At 39.4% G+C, this 12,114-nt stretch overlaps 1 long non-coding RNA gene across 1 annotated transcript; it reads right to left on the bottom strand.

The window, feature by feature from the left end:
- Positions 1 to 1,102: 1,102 nt before the first annotated feature.
- On the bottom strand, positions 1,103 to 11,782 carry LOC118656672. Its single transcript, XR_004967660.1, has 3 exons — positions 11,770 to 11,782; positions 6,781 to 6,784; positions 1,103 to 1,231 (listed from the first exon to the last, which is right to left on the bottom strand). It is a non-coding gene; the product is annotated as an uncharacterized LOC118656672 (long non-coding RNA).
- Between the last annotated feature and the right edge of the window lie 332 nt (positions 11,783 to 12,114).

Consider the following 12,114-nt stretch of genomic DNA (forward strand, 5'->3'; position numbering starts at 1 on the left):
AATATTATATAGTCAAACATTGAAATATTATTCAGTCAAAAAAGAATGAAGTAGTGATACATGCTACCACATGAATGTACCTTAAAAACATTATATTATTAAGCGAAATAAGGTGAACAATAACACAATTCCATGTAAATGAAATACCTAGAATAGATAAATCCATAGCGATAAAAAGCAGATTAGTGGTTTCCAAGGCTTGGGTGGAGGGACAAAAATAGAAAGTAACTATTTAATGGGTCTGAGATTGACTTTTGGGAAGATGAAATATTATGAAATTAGATAGAGGTACTGATTATACAACACTGTAAATTTACTATATGCCACTAAATTGCATACTTTAAAATGGCTAAAGTGGTAAATTTTATTTGTACTTTACTACAATAAAATAAAGTGTCAGAAAAAAAATGGAATTGAGGAAAACAGTTATCTTCAAAGGAAAGTAAATATCACTCCAAAATAAAATCTCATTTTTCTTTTGCAAACCATAGCACTTGCTAACAACATTCCATCTTGTATGGTTACCTATGCATGAAGTTTTATCAATGCTTCACTTCTCATAGTGCCACTAATACCCCCAAATCTAGTGCTGGAGTTAGCATAAGGCAGGTTAGTTCTGTGCTTGGCAGAGTGCATTGTTTTCCATATTTGTCATTGATATCTCCAGATATAAGAGCCTAAGCGACCCTTTGACCATTCAACCAGTAGCTATGATGCGCACTAACCACCAGGGGGCAGACGCTCTGACTGGTAGGTTAGCTTGCTGCTGGGGTCCAGCCAATCGGGACTGGACAAGATGGGCCAGACACGCCCTGGAGCCCTCCCACAGTCTCCCCCAAGCCCCAATCATGCACCAGTGCGAGGGACCCCACAGGTGCACGATGCACCAGCCTCTAGTATGTTAAAAGAGGGAGATTTTAAATACCTATTTTCATTTTAATTTATTCATTTAGAAACAATAGGTGCTTTGAACTATTGAAAATTACCATCCCTTTAGGCTACTTTTAACAGAGGATTCAAAAGGATACTTTCCACCGTTCTCTATTCATGACTCCTATTCACCCTATTGCAAAATCTAATTGTTATAAGATTTTTTTATTTATTTTTTTTAGAGACGGGGTCTCGCTATGTTGCCCAGGCTGGAGTGCAGTGGCTATTCACAGGTGCGATCCCACTACTGATCAGCACGGGAGCTTTGACCTGCTCCATCTCCGACCTGGGCTGGTTCACCCTCCTTAGGCAACCTGGTGGCCCCCGCTCCCGGGAGGTCACCATATTGATGCCAAACTTAGCGTGGACACCCGATCGGCATAGCGCACTACAGCCCAGAACTCCTGGGCTCAAGCGATCCTCCAGCCTCAGCCTCCCGAGTAGCTGGGACTACAGGCGCGTGCCACCACACCCGGCTGTTATAAGATTTTTAATCATCATTTTGTGCCTTATACCATGATCTCATGTATGAGGTTTAACATAAGTCTTAGCCCCTGAGATGTTCGATCATCATCTCAAAGAATGAGATATGCACATCACACCCATTGTAAAATTTATACTCAAGAAAATCAAACAACCTCATTGATATTTATAGATACACTGGCCATTTAAATAAATGAGTTTGTACTGGACAACATGTCATCTAAACCAAAGTGACTTGCAGCCCCAACCTGCCATATGCTTGTATTTAAGGCTTGAGGTAAATTACTGTTTGTAGGAGAAGGAGATGCATCCCATCACCAGTACTCTAGTGAAAGCCAAGCCAAACCAAACGCAAAACTCTCACCATCTGGATGCCTATTTGAATTTTCACATAGCAGATTAAAGCTTAACCAATCGTTGATATTCATGCAAAAGGAATAGAGTGGAAGGCAAAAATATTTCCCAGCTGCTTTACAAAACCTACCATCTATCTTTCCAAAACATACACTTCAGATAATTAACTTTATGTAGGAAAGAACAGTATTTACAATCTGACCTCCAAGTGAATGTCATAAGTTACAATAAAGAAAATGATTATCTAAACTCTACAATCAAAAATGTACAAAGTAGAATAAGGAATTATCCAAAGAACATATATGTATAACCCCTGGACACAGACAACAGTGTGCCAGAGGGAAGGGCAATTGGGGGTTGGGTGGAGGAGGGAAAAGAGGATGGGACGAAGATACCTGCAATAGTGTCAATAATAAAAATAAAGAAAAAAAACCCACAAAAATCAAGGTCTGAAAGGTTAGTTAACTGTAGCCAGAAAGGTTTGAGAAAGTGGGATTAGTCTTTGGCTTTAAGGTATGGATAAGGATGGACAGGAGAAAAGGAAAAGGGCCAACTTGTCAAGTGAGTCAGGTACATATCAAAAAAACATGTCACTCATATGTAGAATCTAAAGAACAAAACAGATCCAGAGACATAGAAGCATGGAATAGAATGTTGAATCTCAGAGAGAGAAGGAGGTTGCAGGGGTGGAGGGGGGAAGAATTAACTAAAGAACTTGCAGGCATATATGCAAAACCCATGGACACAGACAATAATATGGTGAAGGCCTGGGGCAGGAGGCAGGTGTGCAGGCTAGAAGGGGTCAATGGGGAAAAGGGGGGTGGAAGGCTATAATACTTTCAACAATAAAGATAAATTTCTAAAAACTAGGTGTCAGAATGAAGATAGTGAGTCATGTTTGACTGAAATTGGGAGGCCGTGTTGACATGTAATAGATGATATTGAACTAAGAAATGCAAGATGGAGCCAGAGTAAAAAGTTCCTTAGATGCCCAGAAAGAGTTTGAATTTATACAAAGGAAAGTAGAGAAATCATGATTTTTTTGTAGCCTGACTGCTGAACTTGTTAGACTAGGAATATGACTTGGTCTTAATATGCAGTATAAAGAGGGATAATTCTAGAATCAAGGAAGCCATACACAGATTGCTAGAATCAGTTAACTATGCAATGATGAAAATCAAAAATGAGGCAGTATACAGAGGAAAAGAATGTACAGATTCAAGAGCCATATAAAACAATAAGAGAGGAAGAGAAGACTCAGAGAGGCAGCAGAGGTGTCTAGTCCATGTTCTTCTGATAGGAGTAAATGAATGAGGACATCAGTGGGGTTCATTTTGTCAGTGTTAGGCTTGAGGCAATATTAGGTAATCTAAGTTAATGACATATCAGGAAAAATACTACCTTCCCAACCCACCTCAAATATTGCAAAGGTAAAAGAAGATAATATGTATGGAAGTATTTTTTCAAGCTATGTATAGCTTATGTGTAACTATAAACAGAGTTTATATGTAAAAATTGCTACCATTATAATAACCTGGTTAATAACATTAAAGGAGCGAAGGGAAGGCTAGATAATATAGGCATGCCATTTGTACAGCTTTGCCAGAAAGCTGCAGTTCCCCACAGATCCTGGGGAAATAGATTGCAGGATACATGCCCAGTAAGGTCTGAATGACATGGTAAAGATGCTTGCCTGTCAGTCACATCTGGGAACAGGGCATTGGCCAAAATAGGAGTAGCCACAATGCAAGGATGCAAAATCCAAGATACATAAGCTCCTGAGCAAAGGGAGTTCCCTCTCTTGGCCCCTTTGCCCTCTTGGACCTCTTGTTGTAGGGGGCATGCTCCCCTGCATTCGCCCACTTGGTTCATGACCACGTGGACCCCACATAATGGATTACAACTAGTCTGAAGCTCTGCCAGACTGAGCTCCACTGTGGAAGGGAAACTCTGGACACTGGCTTTGCTTTTAACTTTGCTGAAACCCCAGCAGCACATTTTCCAGAAGTGGATTAAGGGAAAGGGGACTTTAGAAACCGAGGGATATCATTTCACACAAATAAAAACCACTCATTTTCTTGTGTGAGTCTTAGAAAATTCTTTTTCTCAAGATATAAGAGCCCTACTTCCACTAGCCAAGGAGAAGGGCAGTCCACATGATTCTCCAATGCTAAGGTGTTTTTATTGTTATTTCCATTATTAATAATTACAAGGCTGCAAATTGAAGAGGTTCAAGGCTACATAACTAGTGCGTGTCTCCTTGGAGGTTAAAGTTAAAACCTGGAGCATAGGTAAGTTTGCTTGGTAATGTGGCCAAATAAAGAAGAGCTTTGGGCTCATTTGTGTCCAAACAAGTTCAAGAAAGAACAAATGTAGAAATCTCAATAGGAGGTTTAGATTTATTTAGCTGGATAAAGGTTTTGTTTTCCTTATAATAGAAGTTGAATTTTATGCCAATCAAATGCAATATTTAGACATAATGGACAACCCAATATATTTCAACTTTTTAAGTATTGTTCCTGCCACAAAAATGGGAACACACACATAAAGAAAAAAATAGATGGTCAATGGTGTCATGGTATGCAAAACTATGGTTTCACCATACTTTTCTATCACTCATTATGAAACTAAAATGATGATTTTTATTGAGGGTTTCATCTTTTTTTGAAGGGATCAGCCAGGTTTTTATGAGATATGTATTTGTGCAATACAATAGTTTCTGATTAGAGAAAATTACTGTTGATTTGCCTAGTGAAAGAGTAAAGGGAGTTGATTATCCTCAGCTTGGTAAATAAATTAAAGCAGTTAAATGCTATAGAGACTGAGATAATGGCTTGGGTGAATTAGGGCTAAGAAAATCAATAGTCATAACTTTCTTGTTCGGAACAAGATTTAATTTAAACCTTACAGCAGAACAAAGTTGTTTTGAATGACATTCCTTAAGGAAATAGATTTCTTCCTGATAGACAATTAGTTTCAAACTTGTCCTTCCTTATTATTTAACACTCATAAACCAATATAGTGGTGCCTATTTTAATTTACAGTTTTAAAGTACACTATCAATTTATACAAATGAGTTCACTGAAGTGTTACCTAGAAATTGTGCAGCACACTTTCTAAAACATGCAAATTATTTTTCAGTTTGTAATATAGTCAGTAATGACCATGTGTTACCTTTAGAATGGAAATGGAAATAAATAGCATTATTGATTTGACAAAATCAATACGTGACAATTCAAAACTACAGTAGCATCTAAAGGAATTAGTTATTCTCTAACAAGTCAAAGAACTACAATGCTGATGGGAAGATAGTACACAATTAAGAAAAAAAAATTCTAGGGATGTTTTACACGCCAAATAGGACGTTATCAGGAAATAACATAGATTGTAAGATATTTGATTTGTTTTGAAAACTCCTAACTATTCCTTAATTTAGCTTGTCCCATACAGAGTTGTGTTGTTGTTTTGTTTTTTTTAATCAAAGTCACATGCATGTGTGTGTACTGAAATGTGAGATTATCTCTTTCTTTTTCTTTTTTTAATATATTTTATTGATTTTTTTACAGAGAGGAAGGGAGAGGGATAGTTAGAAACATAGATGAGAGAGAAACATCAATCATCTGCCTCCTGCACACCTCCTACTGGGATGTGCCGCAACCAAGGTACATGCCCTTGACTGGAATCAAACCTGGGACCTTTCAGTCTGCAGGCCGATGCTCTATCCACTGAGCCAAACCGGTTAGGGCGAGATTATCTCTTTCACCAAGAGCTCAGCATTCTGCTCCACTTAGCAGCCCTAAGGGTTTGTAGAGGTCAGATGTGTCAAGACAGAACTGAATGTCATAATTGACAAAGTGTATGTCAGCAGTTAATGGTCTTTATAGCAGATAGGAGCAGAGCATAAAGGAAGAGAATGTAGAGAAAGAAAACCAAATTGCAGAGCATTATTAAAACAGAAAACCCTATCCTACTTGTATTAGCATTTATGTATTTACCAACACATCTCAAATGCTCAGATACAATGTATTTCCTTTTCAGTTTAGGATTTTGTCATCTTTACACAGTTATGGAGGCCTTGTTTTGCCCATGTCACTCTTAACATCTGAATAGAATGCAAGCCCCTTGAAATCAGGGAAGTCCTTACTTATTCTTCCTTATAACCTTGGCACTAATAAAGGTGCTTGTACAATTAATATCAGTTGAATTTATGCTTATATAAATACTTGGAGAATTTTTAAAAACTCAAGGATTATGTTTCTCCTGGTTCGGGAAATATCCTAATTTGCTAGGTTCCACTAACATTGCAATTTATCTCTCAGTCCCCATAGGCTAAATTATATCAAAAGAAAAATTACCAAATAGAACTAGATGAGGTAAGTAAAAATGAACAAGGAAAACAATCTAGACAGCCAACAATTTATATACATCTTTCTTATAAACAATCCAGCTTGTGTAGAGTTCACCCCCAAACCTCTAAAGGTATGTTGGAATGTCTTGATGCTGTAAAGGAAAAGGTGCCTTGGACACTTGTTTAAAACAGCATGGAATCCTGCATAATAAAAGGCTAATATGCAAATAGACCTAACAGCAGAACAACCGAACAACCGGCCACTATGATGTGTGCTGACTACTAGGGGGCGCATGTGAAACATGGCGGGCATTGGCCAAGGTGGGATGGTGGAGCAGGTGAGCGGGGGTGCCAGACCAAGGCGGAGCACCAGTTTCCGTCATCAGGGTGAGCCTCTGGTGGTCACTGAAAATTATTTGCTTGCCGGTGCTCTCACCTGCCGCTGACATGTCAGCATGTGGGAGGGGCAGCGGTGGGAGTGGGGCTGCCAGCAGACGGGGGACCAGGGGCTACAGTGGGAGGGCCCAGCCAGGGGTGTGGAGGATGGGCGGAGACCTGCCCCTGTGCCCTCCGCAGCCTCGTAGCCCACAGTTCCTTTCAAGGTGCACAAATTCATGCACTGGGCCCCTAGTATTTTATATAAAATAATTGCAATAGAGATCAACAGAACTGAAATAGGAGATTGAACTCAATTCCACTGAAACATAATACCTTTGTTTTTAAACACTAGGGAGAGTGATGAACTAGGTGAAAAGAAGAGGACAGGACATTGGGGAGGAGGTTGGTCAAAGTGACTGAGCCATCTGGGGTTGGTAATTGGCACCTATCAAAATTAGGTTCCTGCCCTCCCCGAGGGACAGGAAAATAGGGGCCCTATCTTTCTTGATGATTACATTTCAAAGGGGGTGGGGGGGCTCCCAGGAACTCCAGAAAGACAGTCCTGGATCCTAAAACTGTCAGGATCTAGGGAGAATATTTACATCTCAATGAGGCAGAGAAAGAATTTACCATCAAAAGTTTCCTTAGTAAATGTGCCTAAAAAGGGTCAGAGGCCTATAGCCAAAAAGAAGTATGTCTACAATTCAGTGATACTAAGGGGAATATCAGGCCTGTCTTGGTCAATGCATTTGGGGAGATGTTTGAATCAGAATTATGACATTGAAGAAAGGCTGGGAAATTCAGAAACTATTTCTTGGTAAGAACATACTCCCCAGTTGTCCCCATGTACAATAATGGGTTCCTCTAAGTTGCCTCAAATTCTTCATTTTGCCTTCTTATGTTTACTGGAATTATGTCAATAAAAATTCATTTGAATTACCAAGCATTCCTTTAAAATCCAAGTATTTTCAAAAATCAGTTATTCAAGAAAAGTGAAGAGGACTTTACCAATATGAACAGAAAATTTTAAATTAGTTTTTAAAAAGAATTGGTTGGAGGCAATATAGAGACTCCAGAGCAGAGCTGTGTTCAGGTTCAGACTTGCCCCTCTATTATTTGCTAAACTAGAGGCCCAGTTTACGAATTTGTGCACGGGTGAAGTCCCTCAGCCTGGCCAGAAATTGGAGCCGATCGGGGCCGTCTTGCCCAGTCCTGATCAGGGCCAATCGGCCGGCCGGGAAGAGGGACTGTGGAAGGTTGGCTGTGGGAGCGCACTGACCACCAGGGGGCAGCTCCTGCATTGAGCGTTTGCCCCTGGTGGTCAGTGCGCATCATAGCTACCAGCCGGTCATCCGGTCATTTGGTCATAATGGTTGTTTAGGCTTTTATATATATACGAGAGGCCCAGTGCACAAAATTTGTGCATGGGGGTGGGGTCCCTCAGCCCAGCCTGTACCCACTCACAATCTGGGGCCCCTCAGGAGATGTCTGACTGCCAGTTTAGGTCCAATCCCTAAACTGGCAGTCAGACATCCCTCTCACAATCTGGAACCACTGGCTCCTAACCACTCTGCATGCCTGCCTGATAGCTCCTAATTCCTCTGTCTGCCGGACTCATTGACCACTCTGTCTGCCAGCCTGATCACCCTTAACTGCTCACCTGCCTGCCTGGTCACCCCTAACCACTCTGCCTGCCTGATCATTCCTAACAGCCTCTACCATGGCCCCCACCCACTATGGCAGCCACCTCTGCCTTGCCTCCACTTCCATGGCTTCATCTGGAAGGGTGTCCGGAATGACGTCCAGAAGGTTGTTCAGCTTTCCAGACTAATTAGAATATTACACTTTTATTATTATAGATAGATGACCTGGTGCAAGTTATTCACACTATATTCTTTGTTTCCTCATCTGTAGGAAACATACACAGGGCTACTGGGATGTTTAAGTATATTAACATTATTAAGTGCTTAGAAGTGTACCTGAAAGAGAATTGTTAGCTATTTCTGTTAGTGTTTAAGAAACGGAAGACATTTTAAAGTATCTTCCTAAAACTAGATAAATAAAAACTTTTCAGGTGTGTTTCAAGTTGAATTCTGGTTGAGAATGATTTGTCATTTTCAATTTGCTCTTTGGAAGCTAGTCCTACTTTTTCTGACATAAATTCTCTAAACTTTTCCAATCAGAAAAAAATTCTTACTGAACTAAATTGGTCATATTCTTTCTGACATTGATATTAAATTTGTTGGTGCTTTACCAACCAATTAACCAAAAAATAAACTTCCCACAGAACAATACTTCCCACAGAAGCTGTAAATATAATTTTGTAATCATAAAATAAGATGTATTTGTGACCATATAAACTTTAAACAACTTATGGTTAAGAAGGAAGGTTGTCTTCTTGTATTACCCTTCTTAGAAGGTGAAGTAATAATTTTTTTTCAGGCAAATAAATAATGTAACAAAGAAACACAATTTATTATTATAAATAGTACAAATAATTACAATTTAAAATTACATGGTAAGCTGTTGCAGGATATAAGAAAAAGATAGACTATATAAGTATTGTTAAAAATTTTATAAGTTGTACAAGTAAATGGAATTACATACCATAATGTGCAGATAATAATTGAATATGTTGTTTGTTAAACACTTTATGGGAGCTTAACTTGCTTGACAAATAACATTTTATATTGAGAAAGTCTACATTTGTATTTTTACTTTGAACTTATTAATAAGATATTTTTTTTCTAAAACACTATTAAAGTTAACAATAGTATGATAAAACAACTGTAGGTTTTATCTTATTTTATTTATTTATAAATATTTTGCTAAGTAACAAATACAAACAAGTTTTCATTTTAATTGTGGATGTGTATTTTGTCTTATTTTGTTTTGAGAAACACTTTTCTTTTTCTGCATCTGAAACATTATCAATTTACAATTATAGGTCAGCAACAGTTTCTATTTTGGGGTTTAGAGAACCTAAAAAAGGTATGTTCATCATGGTAGTTATGACAATAATAATTTACACTAATAAAAGAGAAACATGCAAATTGGTGTCACTCTGCTACACCCACCAGCCAATCAGAGCAACTACGCAAATTAACCCAACAAATATGGCCGTTAATTTGCATACGCAGGCTTGGAGTGAAGACTGAAGACTGAAGACTAAAGAGGCTTGGCTTCTCTGCTGCAGCCACAGCAGAGAAGCCAAGCCTCGCTGTGGCCGGACCAAAGGCCTGGGTCCCGGGTGCCAGCATCCAGGGGAAGGAAAACCTTTTAGTATAATAATAACACCTAATGTTTGCATAGTACATTATGGTTTTCAAAAGTATGTTGACATCCACTAACTCATACATCCATCCACAATACTGTGAGACTGGTATTAATATGACCCTAATTTAGTTGGAAAAAACAACAACAAACACTTGAGACTGTAAATGTAAGTGATTTCCTAAGATCAGGAAAACACTATCAGATTCTAATAAAAATTTGATCCTAAATCCTTAAGTAGTTTGTCTTCTCTGAAGGCAAATAAATTAAAATAACATGTCTAACACAAGATTTCTCTTTCTGGGAATATTCTACAAATCCAGAAGATGTTTGTCCTCCAAAACACTCAAATACACTAGTGAAAATATTAAATATGTCCAATTAAAGTATAGTCTGAGAGTAAAAAAAAAAAAAAAGGATAAAGGAAATCTCCAGAGACCACAAACAAAGCAACGGAAATTAATGAAAATAGAAGCACCTGAAGGTATTTACTGATACTTGGTAACAAAGAGCTTCTATTATAAAAAGCTAGTAGAGACTCTGAACAAATCCCTAATGTGTATACCTCTGAAGAGGTTTACCTTTGGTAAAAAAAAAAAAAAAAAAAAAAAAAGTACACTAGAAAAAAGAAAACAACTTCTGTGAAAGGAGATAGCAACAAAATATGTTGATCCCTGCTTTGGTTATGAGTAGAGTGAAACAGACTGTTGGCCCCTGAGAATTCCTATCCAAAAGTTAGAACACATGCAGGAATGGCATTTAAAGGCTTACCAACCACATCCTGAATTAATTTAAATCAGCTATCATGAATAGGGTAAGCAACCTTGTACCTGGAAAAAGGCAATCTTCTCATTCGAGGCCTCATAGGATTACCACATGGAATACCACTCCCCCCCAAAAAAATCCTCTTAACCATTAAATTTATAAAAATAGAGACACACTATAAGACAGAGTTAATAAAATAACCAACACATACTTTTAAACACTTCAGATATTATAATTAAAAAAAACAAGCTATAGAGGAGAACCAAGATGGCGGCATAGGTTAACGCCGGAGTTTGCTGCCTTGAACAACTACTTCAAAAGTGAAACCAAAAAACGGAAGGGACATCACCCAGAACCACAGGAACGCTGGCTGAGTGGAAGTCCTACAACTAGGAGGAAAGAGAAACGCATACGGACACTCAGAGGAGGCGCAGTGCTGAAGTCAAATTCTGAGGTGCGGTGCGCGCTGAGCGGGCTGGCGGCGGAGGGCGCGGTTGGCGTTTTCAATCGGGAGGGAGTCACAGACTCTGAGCTCCAGATACAGGCGAGTCTTTAGGGACCCAGACTCAAACGGGAGAAGCGGGACTGTCTGGCTTCGGTCAGAGCGAGTGCAGCTTTCTCTCTGAGCTTTGCAGCGGGTGCTGGGACTCAGAGAGGCAGAGCCCCTGGGGACAGGACTGAGAGCCGCCATAACTGCTCTCTCTGGCCCACCCTGTTGATCCTGTGCGACCCACCCCGCCCAAGCCCTGCACAGAGGCTTTTGCCGGATAGCCTCAGGCAAAGGCTAGATTAGCACCTCCCTAGAGGACAGAAGTTCTCTCACTGCTGACACAGCTGATTCTCATAGCCACTTGGCCTGGAGGTCAAACCCTCCCTGGAATTAGCTACAACAATCAAGATTTAACTATAAGACTGCGAACAAAGACCACTAGGGGGTGCACCAAGGAAGCATAACAAAATGCGGAGACAAAGAAACAGGACAAAATTGTCAATGGAAGATATAGAGTTCAGAACCACACTTTTAAGGTCTCTCAAGAACTGTTTAGAAGCCGCCGATAAACTTAATGAGATCTACAAGAAAACTAATAAGACCCTCGATCTTATATTGGGGAACCAACTAGAAATTAAGCATACACGGACTGAAATAACGAATATTATACAGACTCCCGACAGCAGACCAGAGGAGCACAAGAATCAAGTCAATGATTTAAAATGCGAGGAAGCAAAAAACACCCAACCGGAAAAGCAAAATGAAAAAAGAATCCAAAAATGCGAGGATAGTGTAAGGAGCCTCTGGGACAGCTTCAAGCGTACCAACATCAGAATTATAGGGGTGCCAGAAGATGAGAGAGAGCAAGATATTGAAAACCTATTTGAAGAAATAATGACAGAAAACTTCCCCCACCTGGTGAAAGAAATGGACTTACAGGTCCAAGAAGCGTGGAGAACCCCAAACAAAAGGAATCCAAAGAGGATCACACCAAGACACATCATAATTAAAATGCCAAGAGCAAAAGATAAAGAGAGAATCTTAAAAACAGCAAGAGAAAGAAACTCAGTTACCTACAAGGGAATACCCATAC

This window comes from Myotis myotis, unplaced genomic scaffold (genome assembly GCF_014108235.1).
Source record: "Myotis myotis isolate mMyoMyo1 unplaced genomic scaffold, mMyoMyo1.p scaffold_m19_p_5, whole genome shotgun sequence".
NCBI lineage: Eukaryota > Metazoa > Chordata > Mammalia > Chiroptera > Vespertilionidae > Myotis > Myotis myotis.